The sequence below is a fragment of the Pan paniscus genome, chromosome 1 (genome assembly GCF_029289425.2).
Source record: "Pan paniscus chromosome 1, NHGRI_mPanPan1-v2.0_pri, whole genome shotgun sequence".
Taxonomy (NCBI): Eukaryota; Metazoa; Chordata; class Mammalia; order Primates; family Hominidae; genus Pan; species Pan paniscus.
In genome coordinates, this window is record NC_073249.2 from 176,462,641 (window position 1) to 176,474,647 (window position 12,007).

The 12,007-nt window shown below is 38.7% G+C and overlaps 2 pseudogenes; both read left to right on the top strand.

Annotated features, from left to right (window-relative positions):
• The first annotated feature begins 987 nt into the window (after nt 1-987).
• LOC100975750 (rRNA-processing protein FCF1 homolog) lies at nt 988-2,261 on the top strand (annotated as a pseudogene).
• Nucleotides 2,262-7,269: 5,008 nt separating this feature from the next.
• LOC106634841 (high mobility group protein B1-like) lies at nt 7,270-8,239 on the top strand (annotated as a pseudogene).
• The last annotated feature ends 3,768 nt before the right edge of the window (nt 8,240-12,007 follow it).

Sequence of the window (12,007 nt, forward strand, 5' to 3'; positions counted from 1 at the left end):
TTTGCTTGTATATTCCTTGGAATTTCCTACATGGATAATCATGTCATCTGTAAGTAAGGATAGTTTTACTACAATATTGAATAGGAGTGATGAGAATAGAGATTCTTGCTTTGTCCCATTTTGGAGTGCAAACATTCAGTCTTTCCCCATTAAATATGGTATTAGTACTGGGTGTGGTGTTCTGGGATTCAGGCTGCCTCTAAGTCCAGGCTGGGAGATATTGGAGGAATAAAAACCAAGAAAACTCACCAATGATTCTTCAAGTTTTGGTTTCCTTTCCCAATCCTCTTGTTACTATTTACTTTTCAGAGTCCTCAGATTGCTGCTTCATGCATTCTTTCCAGGATTTTTTGTTGCATTCAATGTGAGAGACAGGGCTAAATGTGCTTACTTCATCTTAACTGGAACCGGAACCAAATGATCACTTTTAAATTACATATTCTTCACTATGCACTGTATTCTACATGGAAGTTCATTCAGAGGAATCCCAGTTAAACAGTCAGTCCCAACATATGTAGACTCAGCATATAAGCCACATTTATTTCAAGAGTAAGTTTGTAAAGGTTTGGAACTGTGGGCGCTTGCTTAGTGTGCAGTTTGTTTCTCCAACCTCTGTTGTACTACATATTCCTATTTAAATGGTAGATATGAAACAAATGATAGTTTAGTGAGTTGAAGGTGAAGAATCAGAACCTGAGTTATTTAAATCTGTTACTTTATGTGCCCTCTTAGAGATTTTATTTGTGTTAAAAATTTAAAACAGTAAAACAAAGTGTGAATTCTGAGGCACAATATTTTTGTTTGGTATGCATGGTGCAGTTCATGTAAAAATGGGAGATATTAATCCCAAATCATTACTTGTCTCTTTTATAATCATTCTCTGAATCTTTATGGTGTTCACACTTTCAGAAGTGTTTTTAATGTGTGACATTTGTTCAAACTTTGTTAAAAAAATTATCCATTCAGTTGGTGATTACAGAAGAAACAGAAGTGTGATGTGACCGTGGGGAAGCAAAATAAAACAAGGAAGTACGCAACCATGAAGCAAATGCTTAGTCTCAGAGATCAGAGGCTTAAAGAAAAGGATAGATTAAAACCTAAAAAGAAAGAAAAGAAGGATCCCAGCACATTAAAGGAAAGGGAAGTTCCCCGACACCCTTCCCGCTTATTTTTCCAATATAATACACAGCTCGGCCCACCTTACCACATCCTCATTGATGCCAACTTTATCAACTTTTCCATAAAAGCCAAACTGGACTTAATGCAGTCAATGATGGACTGTCTGTATGCCAAGTGTATCCCTTGTATAACTGATTGTGTAATGGCTGAAATTGAGAAATTGGGGCAGAAGTATAGAGTGGCTCTAAGGATCACCAAGGATCCAAGATTTGAACTATTACCATGTGCACACCAAGGAACCTATGCAGATGACTGCTTAGTAGCATAAGTGTTACATTATGGCCACAGTTGACTGGGACCTTAAAAGAAGAATCTGTAAGATTCCTGGAGTTCCTATCATGTGCATTTCTAACCATAGATACAACATTGAATGGATGTCCGATGATTATGGAGCCCCTTGATTCTAATTCTTACAAGACACATTTCCTCTGCCTTTCCTTCCACCAACTTTCTCTTGTTGCCAGTTCATTACTCATGCAATAGCATGAATTATTATTCTGTTGACCTATTTGCTCTATTATCAGATGAGGATGGTTAAATACGCTGACTCTTTTTTTTTTTTTTTTTTTTTTTGAGATGAAGTTTCGCTCTTGTTGCCCAGGCTGGGGTGCAGTGGCGTGATCTTGGCTCACTGCAGCTTCTGCCTCCCAGGTGCGGGCGGTTCTCCTGCCTCAGCCTCCCAAGTGGCTGGGATTGCAGGCATGCACCACCATGCCCAGTGGGCTTTTTTTTTCTTTTTTTGGTATTTTTTAGTAGAGACAAATATTTTTGTATTTTTAGTACAGAAAGATATGCCTTGGCCTCCTAGGGTGCTGGGATTGCAGGTGTGGCCACCATGCCTGGCCTGCTCACTTTTTGATGCTGTTTTGAAATTGATATTTTGCCTCATAAAAATTTAGGCCAGGCACAGTGGCTTGTACCTGTGGTACCAGCACTTTGGGAGGCCGAGGTGGGCGGACCACCTGAGGTCAGGAGTTCGAGACCAGCCTAGACAATGTGGTGAAACCCCATCTCTACTAAAAATACAGAAAAAGTTGGTCGGGTGTGGTGTCGCGTGCCTGTGGTCCCGGCTGCTGCGGAGGCTGAGGCAGAAGAGTCACTTGAACCCAGGAAGTAGAGGTTGTGGTGGGCTGGGATTGTGCCATTGCATTCCAGCCTGGGTGAAAGAGTGAGAATATCTCCAAAACAAAAAAAATTTAATGATGGTCAAAGGGTGCAAAATCTCAGACAGGAAAAATATGTTTTATACTCTTTTTGAGTTCTATTGTACACTTCTGTTATACTTTTTTTGAGTGGTGCATATACTTAATAGTGGAGTATTATACATTTCAAAATTAATGTTCTCATCACAGAAATGTATTTGAACTGTGGTGGCTCATGCCTGTAATCCCAGCACTTTGGGAGGCCAAGGCAGGAGATCACCTGAGGTCAGGAGTTCGAGACCAGCCTGACCAACATGGAGGAACCGTGTCTCTACTAAAAACACAAAATTAGCTGGACGTGATGGCGCATGCCTGTAATCCCAGCTACTTGGGAGGCTGAAGTGGGAAAATCGCTTGAACCCGGGAGGCAGAGGTTGTGGTGAGCTGAGATCTTACCATTACACTCCAGCCTGGGCAACAAGAGCAAAACTCCATCTCAAAAAAAAAAAAAAAAAAAGGAAATGTATTTGAAGTATTGGGTATGTTAACTAGCTTGATTTAATTATTATACCTTGTATCCACAATTTATGACATCACTTTGTAACCCATAAATTTATACAGTTATAAATTGTCAATTTACAATAAAAAATTTTTGTTGCATCTTTTTAGAAAAAACATTATCCATTCTTTTTGATCTCTCCTCATCTATAAAAAATGCTGCCAAATGTAGTTATAACACTGAAACAGATTATACCAGGCAAATTAAGCTGTGTGCACAGTAAGGACAATTTATTTTTATTTTTTTATTTAACTTTTAAGTTCAGGGATACAGGTGTGCAGGTTTTTATATAGGTAAACTCATGGCACAGGGGTTTGATGTACAGATTATTTCATCACCCAGGTACTCAGCCTACTACCCAATAGTTATTTTTTCTGCTCCTCTCTCTCCTCCCAACCTCCACCCTCTGGTAAGCCCCAGTGTCTGTTATTTCCCTCTTTGTGTCCATGTGGTCTCATCATTTAGCTCCTACTTACAAGTGAGAACATGCGGTATTTGGTTTTCTGTTTCTGAGTTAGTTTGCTAAGGATAATGGCCTCCAGCTCCATCTATGTTCCTGCAAAGGACATGATTTCACTCTTTTTATGACTGCATAGTATTCCATGGCATATATGTACCACATTTTCTTTGCCCAGTCTTCTGTTGATGGGCATTTAGGTTGATTCCATGTATTTGCTATTGTGAATAGTGTTGCAATGAACCTATGCATGCATGCATGTCTTTATGATAGAATGACTTATATTCTTTTGGGTATATACCCAGTAATGGGATTGCTGGGTCGAATGGTATTTCTGTCTTTAGGTCTTTGAGAAATTGCTACACTGTCTTCCACAATGAACTAATTTACACTCCCACCAATATGTAAATTTGTTCCCTTTTCTCCACAACCATGCCAGCATCTGTTGTTTTTTGACTTTTTAATACTAGCTATTCTGACTGGTGTGAGATGGTATCTCACTGTAGTTTTGATTTGCATTTCTCTAATGATCAGTGATGTTGAGCTTTTTTTCATATGATTGTTGGCCACATGTATGTCTTCTTTTGAAAAGTGTTCATGTCATTTGCCCACTTTAATGGGGTTGTTTGTTGTAAATTTGTTTAAGTTCCTGATAGATGCTATTGTGGATAGCAGTATTGTGGATTGGATTATTGTGGATATTAGACCTTTGTCAGATGCATAGCTTGCAAAAATTTTCTCCCATTTTATAGGTTGTCTGTTCACTCTGTTGATAGTTTCCTTTGCTGTCCAGAAGCTTGTTAGTATAAATAGATCCCATTTGCCAATTTTTGCTTTTGTTGCCATTGCTTTTGGTGTCTTCATCATGAAATCTAAGTCCAGAATGGTATTACCTAGGTTTTCTTCCAGGGATTTTGTAGTTTTAGGTTTTCGATTTAAGTCTTTAATTCATCTTGAGTTAATTTTTGCATATGGTATAAGGAAGGGGTCCAATCTCAATCTTCTGCCTATGGGCAGACAGTTATCCCAGCACCATTCATTGAACAGGAAATCCTTTCCCCATTGCTTATTTTTGTCAGCTTTGTTGAAGATCAGATACTTGTAGCTGTGTGGCCTTATTTCTGGGCTTTCTGTTCTGTTCCATTACTCTATGTGTCTGTTTTTGTACCAGTGCTGTGCTGTTTTGATTACTGTAGCCCTGTAGTATACTTTGAGTGGAGTTGGATTGCCTTAGCTCTTCAGGCTTTTTTTTTTTTTTTGGTTCCATATGAATTTTAAAATAGTTTTTTTCTAGTTCTGCAAAAAATATCAATGATAGTTTAATAAGAATAGCATTGAATCTATGAGTTGCTTTGAGCAGTATGGCCATTTTAATGATATTTATTCTTTCTATTCGTGAGCATGGAATGTTTTTCCATTTGTTTTTGTCATCTCTAATTTTTTTGAGCAGTGTTTTATAGTTCTCATTGTAAAGATTGTTCACCTCCCTGGTTAGCTGTATTCCTAGGTATTTTATAATTTTTTGTGGCAATTGTGAATGGGATTGTGTTCCTGATTTGGCTCTCGGTTTGGCTGTTGTTGGTGTACAGGAATGTTAGTGATTTTTGCACATTGATTTTGTATTGTGAGACTTTGCTGAAGTCGTTTACCAGCTTAAGGAGCTTTTGGACTGAGACTATGGGGTTTTCTAGATATAGGATTATGTCATCTGCAAACAGGGATAGTTTGACTTCTTCTCTTCTTATTTGGATGCCCTTTATTTCTTTCTCTTGTCTAATTGCCCTGCCCAGGACTTCCAATACTATGTTGAATAGGAGTGGTGAGAGAGGGCATCCTTGTCTTGTGCTGATTTTCAAGGGGAATGCTTCCAGTTTTTGCCCATTCAGTATGATGTTGGCTGTGGGTTTGTGATAGATGGCTCTCATTATTTTGAGATATATTCCTTCAATATCTAGTTTATTGAGAGTTTTTAACATGAAGGAGTTTTGAATTTTATTGAAAGCATTTTCTGCATCTATTGAGATAATCATGTGGTTTTTGTCTTTAGTTGTATTTATGTGATAAATCACATTTATTGATTTGCATATGTTGAACCAAACTTGCATCCCAGAGATGAAGCCTACTTGATTGTGGCAGATAAGCTTTTTGATGTGCTGTTGGATTCAGTTTGCCAGTATTTTGTTGAGGATTTTTGCATCAATGTTCACCAAGGATATTATTGGCCTAAAGTGGGTTTTTTGTTTTGTTTTGTTTTGTTTTGTTTTGTTTTTTGTTTTTATGTCTCTACCAGATTTTAGTATCAGGATGATGCTGAGCTCATAGCATGAGTTAGGGAGGATTCTCTCCTCCTCAATTTTTTGTGATAGTTTTAGCAGGAATGGTACCAGCTCTTCTTTGTACATGAGATAGCATTCGGCTGTGAATCCATCTGGTCTTGGGCTTTTTTTGGTTGGTAAGCTATTACTGACAATTTCAGAGCTTGTTAACTGGTCTGTGCAGGGATTCATTTTCTTCCTGCTTCAGTCTTGGGAGAGTATATGTGTCCAGGAATTTATCAATTTCTTCTAGATTTTCTAGGTTATGTGCATAGAGATATTTGTACTATCCTGACAGTTGTTTGTATTTCTATGGGGTCAGTGTTAATCCCCTTTGTTGTTTCTGATTGTGTTTATTTGAATCTTCTCTCTTTCTTCTTTATTAGTCTAGCTAGTGGTCTATTTTATTAATTTTTTTCGAAAGACTGGCTCCGGGGTTTGTTGATCTTTTGAATGATTTCTTGTGTCTCAATTTCTTTCATTTCAGCCCTGGTTTTGGTTATTTCCTGTCTTCTGCCAGCTTTGGGATTTGTTTGCTCTTGTCTGTCTAGTTCTTTTAGTTGTGATGTTAGGTTAATGTTGACTTTCGAGATACAGTCATACCTTCAAGATATTATGGATCCAGTTTCAGATGACTGCAATAAAGTGAATATCATAATAAAGCAAGTCACACAAATTTTGGTTTCTCGGTGTGTATAAAAGTTATGTTTATACTATACCATAGTCTATTAAATGTGCACTAGCATTATATCTAAAGAAACAATGTACATACCTTAATTGAAAATACTTTATTGCTAAAAAAATTCTGGTGATCAGCTAAGGCTTCAGCAAGTCACAATTTTTTTGCTAGTGGAGGGTCTTGCTTCAGTGTTGATGGCTGCTGACTTATCAGGTTGGTGATTGCTGAAAGTTGAGGTGGTTGTGGCCATTTATTAAAATAAGACAAAAATTTTTGTGAAGAGCCAGAATCAGCCTTGAGTAATGTATAGTAAATCTCAGTCTTGAACACTGGCACATAAAAAATGTGGAGAAGACTTTTGGCTATGCCACACAAAAAGAATGGATATTTACAAGGAAAAAAAGAATCAAACTTTGAAGAAGAATCCCAGGAGAAATGACAAAAGATGCCAGAATAAATAAAAAGACTATGCTTGAATGACTTGATCATTTCTACCAAGAGCTATATACTCATTTTAAAGCAATGACTCAAATAATGCCAATATTTGCTATCACTCAGCAATATTATTGGATTTTCAAAATAAAATGGGGGAGTTTGTTTTTTTGTTTTTTTGTGTTGAATTGTGAAAATTCTCTAGTGGAAATTTTCAATTCTGGAGACCATTGAAATCCACTAGAATTCATCCCTCTAAAACAAAGTAATGTACAGTATTATCATTTTTGGAACTTGTGAAATTGGTTTTTAGGAATTTTTGACAAACCATTTATATATGGGTTGCTTCATGTAAAAGAAACTTTTCACAGAGTGGAGAGAGTGAGGAGGCCTGCTCTGACAGCTGTTACAGTACACTGAGCTCCACAGAGACAGCGCCAGGGCAAGTGGGAGCCAGATGAGCACTGGGTGACTCTGTGCCTCACTGAGGAAAAAAATAACTAAACATGGGCAAAGGAGATCCTAAGAAGCCGAGAGGCAAAATGTTATCATATGCATTTCTTGTGAAAACTTGTCAGAAGGAGCATAAGAAGCTTCAGTCAACTTCTCAGAGTTTTCTAAGAAGTGCTCAGAGAGAGGCCAGGTGCGGTGGCTCATGCCTGTAATCCCAGCACTTTGGGAGGCCGAGGCAGGCAGATCACTTGATGTCAGGAGTTCAAGACTAGCCTGGTCAACATAGTGAAACCCCGTCTCTTCTAAAAATCTAAATATTAGCCAGATGTGGTGGCGGGTGCCTGTAATCCCAGCTCCTCGGGAGGCTGAGGCAAGAGAATTGCTTGAACCCGGGAGGCGGAGGCTGCAGTGAGCCAAGACCTCACCACTGGACTCCACCCTGGGCGACAGAGAGACTCTGTTTCAGAAAAAGAAAAAAAAAAAGTGCTCAGCGAGGTGGAAGACCATATCTGCTAAACAGAAAGGAAAATTTGAAGATATGGCAAAGGCAAACAAGGCCCGTTATGAAAGAGAAATGAAAATCTATATCCTCCCTAAAGGGGAGACAAAAAAGAAGTTCAAGTCCAATGCACCCAAGTGGCCTCCTGCAGCCTGTTTCGTGTTCTGTTCTGAGTGTTGCCCCAAATCAAAGAACATCTTGGCCTGTCCATTGGTGATGTTGCAAAGAAACTGGGAGACATGTGGAATAGCACTGCTGCAGATGACAAGCAGCCTTATGAAAAGACAGCTGTGAAGCTGAAGGAAAAATACAAAAAGGATCTTGCTGCATATTGAACTAAAGGAAAGCCTGATGCAGCAAAAAAGGGAGTCATCAAGGCTGAAAAAAGCAAGAAGAAGAAGGAAGGGGAGGAAGATGAAGAGGATCGGGAGGAGGAGGAAGATGAAGGTGAAGAAAATGACGATGAATAAGTTGATTCTAGTGCAGTTTTTTTTTCTTGTCTAAAAAGCATTTAACCCCCTGTACACAACTCACATTTTAAAGAAAAAAAATTGAAATATAAGACTTTAATGTAATGTAAGGTTTTAATTATCTTTAAAGTGTTTATGTTTTCCTTTTTGATCCTGTAATTTTTATTTAATATTATTTTATGTCATACTTATACATACAGATTTCATCAAAAGAACCGTCACTGTCTGCATTTCTTTTCTATGTAATTTTTCCCACTACTTTCATTTCATAATAATTTATGAACCTAATTTTTCATATAGAGAAAGGGACTTAAATTGCAATGCCCCACAGGTGCGAAATATTTGAGGCACACCACTGGTAAAAGACAGCTTTCCCTGTTTACCAAAGGCCCAAAGTGCCAAATTAACACACCCAAGGACCAGTTCTCTACAAATTACTTTTGTGAGTCAGTGTATAAATACTTCAGCTGCCTTGCCCTTTGTGAATCTGGTGTTTTGTGTCACTGTGAGTTTCTCCTGGGATTGAGGTCCGGCTGCTCACTGTGGTGGCCAGCTCAACAACAAACCCATCATGGACTCTCTTCTTTTTCTGTTTCACTGCCTCACTTCTCTACTGGTATCTCTAGTACCTCCCAAATAAACTCGGATCCATGTATCAGGGTCTGCTCCTGGAGGAACCAGTATCATTTAACCCAGAACAGTCCCCAACTTTTTTTTGTTTTGTTTTGTTTTTGAGATGGAGTCTTGCTCTGTCACCCAGGCTGGAGTGCAGTGGCGCGATCTCGGCTCACTGCAAGCTCCGCCTCCTGGGTTCACGCCATTCTCCTGCCTCAGCCTCCCGAGTAACTGGGACTACAGGCGCCCGCCACCATGTCTGGCTAATTTTTTGTATTTTTAACAGAGATGGGGTTTCACCGTGTTAGCCAGGATGGTCTCGATCTCCTGTCCTCGTGATTCGCCCGCCTCGGCCTCCCAAAGTGCTGGGATTACAGGTGTGAGCCACCGTGCCAGACCCTCAACTGTTTTTTTTTTTTTAATGCCAGTGATTTACTAAGGACATAGAGGCAGCTTTCCACTAGAATGACCCATCTTCAGGATTTGTCTGATTGTTTCTTCATGGTATCATTTAACTTTTTCTACTCTTCCCTGTATTTCTGGTAAACTGAAAGACCCAAAAGATTGCTTAAAGTAAAATAAAGCTTTCTTGGTAAGACTGTTTCATGGGCAATGTTATTTATATTACATAACATTAGAATGCATGCCATGTTTGATGGTTCCACCTCTAGAGATGTTAAGATCTACCAGTGGGTTCAGGTGGGGATAGTCTGACTCCTTCATTGTTAAAGTGTGTTTTCCACCTTATAACCAACCTCTAATCTGTGAGTTGGTAACTTGACACCTCATAAGTCTACAGTTCCCCATTGTGGCAGACAAAATAATGCCCTCTCCTAGATATGGTTATGCCCTAATCTCCAGAACCTGTGAATATGTTGTTACATGGCAAGAGAAAATAAATGTTGCAGATGGAATTAAAGTTCCTAATCAGCTGACCTTAAAAGGATTATCATGGGCGTATCATGGATAACGCAGGTGAACCCAATTAATCACAAGGTCCTTTAAAGTGGAAAAGGGAGGCTTAGAGGGGGTCAGAGTCAGAGAGAGGTTTGAAGCTGTTCCACTGCTGGCGTTGAAGAAAGAGGAAGGGGCAACTAGCCAAGGAATGTAGGCAGCTTCTAGAACCTGGAAAAGGCAAATAATTTGATTCTTTCCTAGGGCCTGGCTATGGTTTGAATCTTTATCTTCCCCAAGACTCATGTTGAAATTTAATTGCCATTGTAATTAGATCACCTTTAAGGGGTGATTAGACCATGAGGACTCTGCCCTAATGGGTGAGATTAATGCCATTATAAAAGGGCAAGTTTGGCCCTCTTCTGCCTCTCTTTGCCCTTCCACCATGTGATGCCTTCTGCCATGCCATGATGCAGCAAGAAGGCCCTTACCAGGTACTGGCACCTTGATATTGGACTTCCCAGCCTCCAGAACTGTGAGTCAATAAATTTTTATTCATTATAAATTAGCCAATCTGTGGTATTCTGTTATAACAGCATAAAACAGACTAGGACAGGCCTGCATTAGGAACACAGCCTGTGTGAACCTTGATTTCAGCTCATTGAAATGCATTTTAGACTTCTAACCTTCAGAACTATAAGATAATACACTTACTTTATTATTGTTTTAAGCCACTTACTTTCTGGTAATTTGTTGCAATAGCAATAGGAAACATATCCACTGAACTTTCATCAAATGTATTTTGTATCCATTCATTATTACCTAGAATATTATTCCATGAGGGGTTACAAAAAAGTGTTTTTCTAATTTCATCAACACTTTCTAGCTGGAATTCTTTTGTAAGAAATAAATATTTCTTCATCAGCCAAGGCTTTATGGTTATATATAATTTGACATGCAGTTTGAATAGGAAAGTCAGAATCAATGCTTAATAATTTCCATTAATTGCCAAATTCAGAGTTAAGAATGGACACAATAGCTATCTCCAATAGTGACAAATGCATTTTTAAAAATTATCATTATGAGCCAGGCATAGTGGCTCATGCCTGTAATCCCAGCACATTGGGAAGGTGAGGTGAGAGGATCACTGGAGGCCAGAAGTTTGAAACCAACCTGGGCAACATAGCAAGACCTAATCTCTTAAAAAAAAATTATTATCATAAGTGTTGACCTCAGGTAAGATACCTCTTTTCTCTGTATATTATTTTCCTCATATACAAAATGGGGATAAAAATGGTCTTACTTTGGCCGGGCATGGTGGCTCATGCCTATAATCCCAGCACTTTGGGAGGTCAAGGCGGGCAGATCACAAGGTCAGGAGTTTGAGACCATCCTGGCCAATACGGTGACACCATGTCTCTACTAAAAATACAAAAATTAGCTGGGTATGGTGGCATGTGCCTGTAGTCCCAGCTACTCGGGAGGCTGAGGCAGAAGAATCACTTGAACCCGGGAAGCGGAGGTTGCAGTGAGCTGAGATCCTGCCACTGTACTCCAGCCTGGGTGCACAGCGAGACTCCGTCTCAAAAAAAATTATTAATCGTCAAGATTAATAACAATGATGATAATGATTACTACATTTATACACCTAATAACAGACCCTCAAAATATATGAAGGAAAAGTTGACAAAATTGAAGATAGTAGAATGTTCTACAATAATAGTCATAGTATTTAGTAACCCACTTTCGATAATGGATAAAACAACCAGGCAGAAAATAAGTAAGGCAGCCTTAAAAAGGGATGAGGTTCTGATACATACTACAACATAGATGAACCTTGAAGATACTATGCTAAGTGAAATAAGTCAGACAGAAAGGACAAATAATGTATTATTACACTTATATGAGGTATTTAGAATAGTCAAATTTATAGATAAATAAAGTAGAACAGTGGCTGTCCGGGGCTGAAGGGAGGGGAAAAGAGGAATTAGTGTATCATGGGTACAGGTTTTTAGTATGGATGATTAAAGTTCAGGAGATGAATGGTGGTGATGGTTGCACAACAAGGTGAGGGTAATTAATGCTACTGAACTGTACACTTAAAAATGGTCAAAATGGTAGATTTTATGTTGTGACTATTTTACCACAAAAAAAAATTTTTTTAATATAATACAAATATAGTGCTCACTCTGTTCTATGCACTGTTCTAAGTACTTTACATAACATAACCATACTTAGTATGCTAAGTAATGCACTTAGCATAAAGCCTAGAATTTAGAAGGTGTTTAATGAACAGTAGTTAATAATAACAAT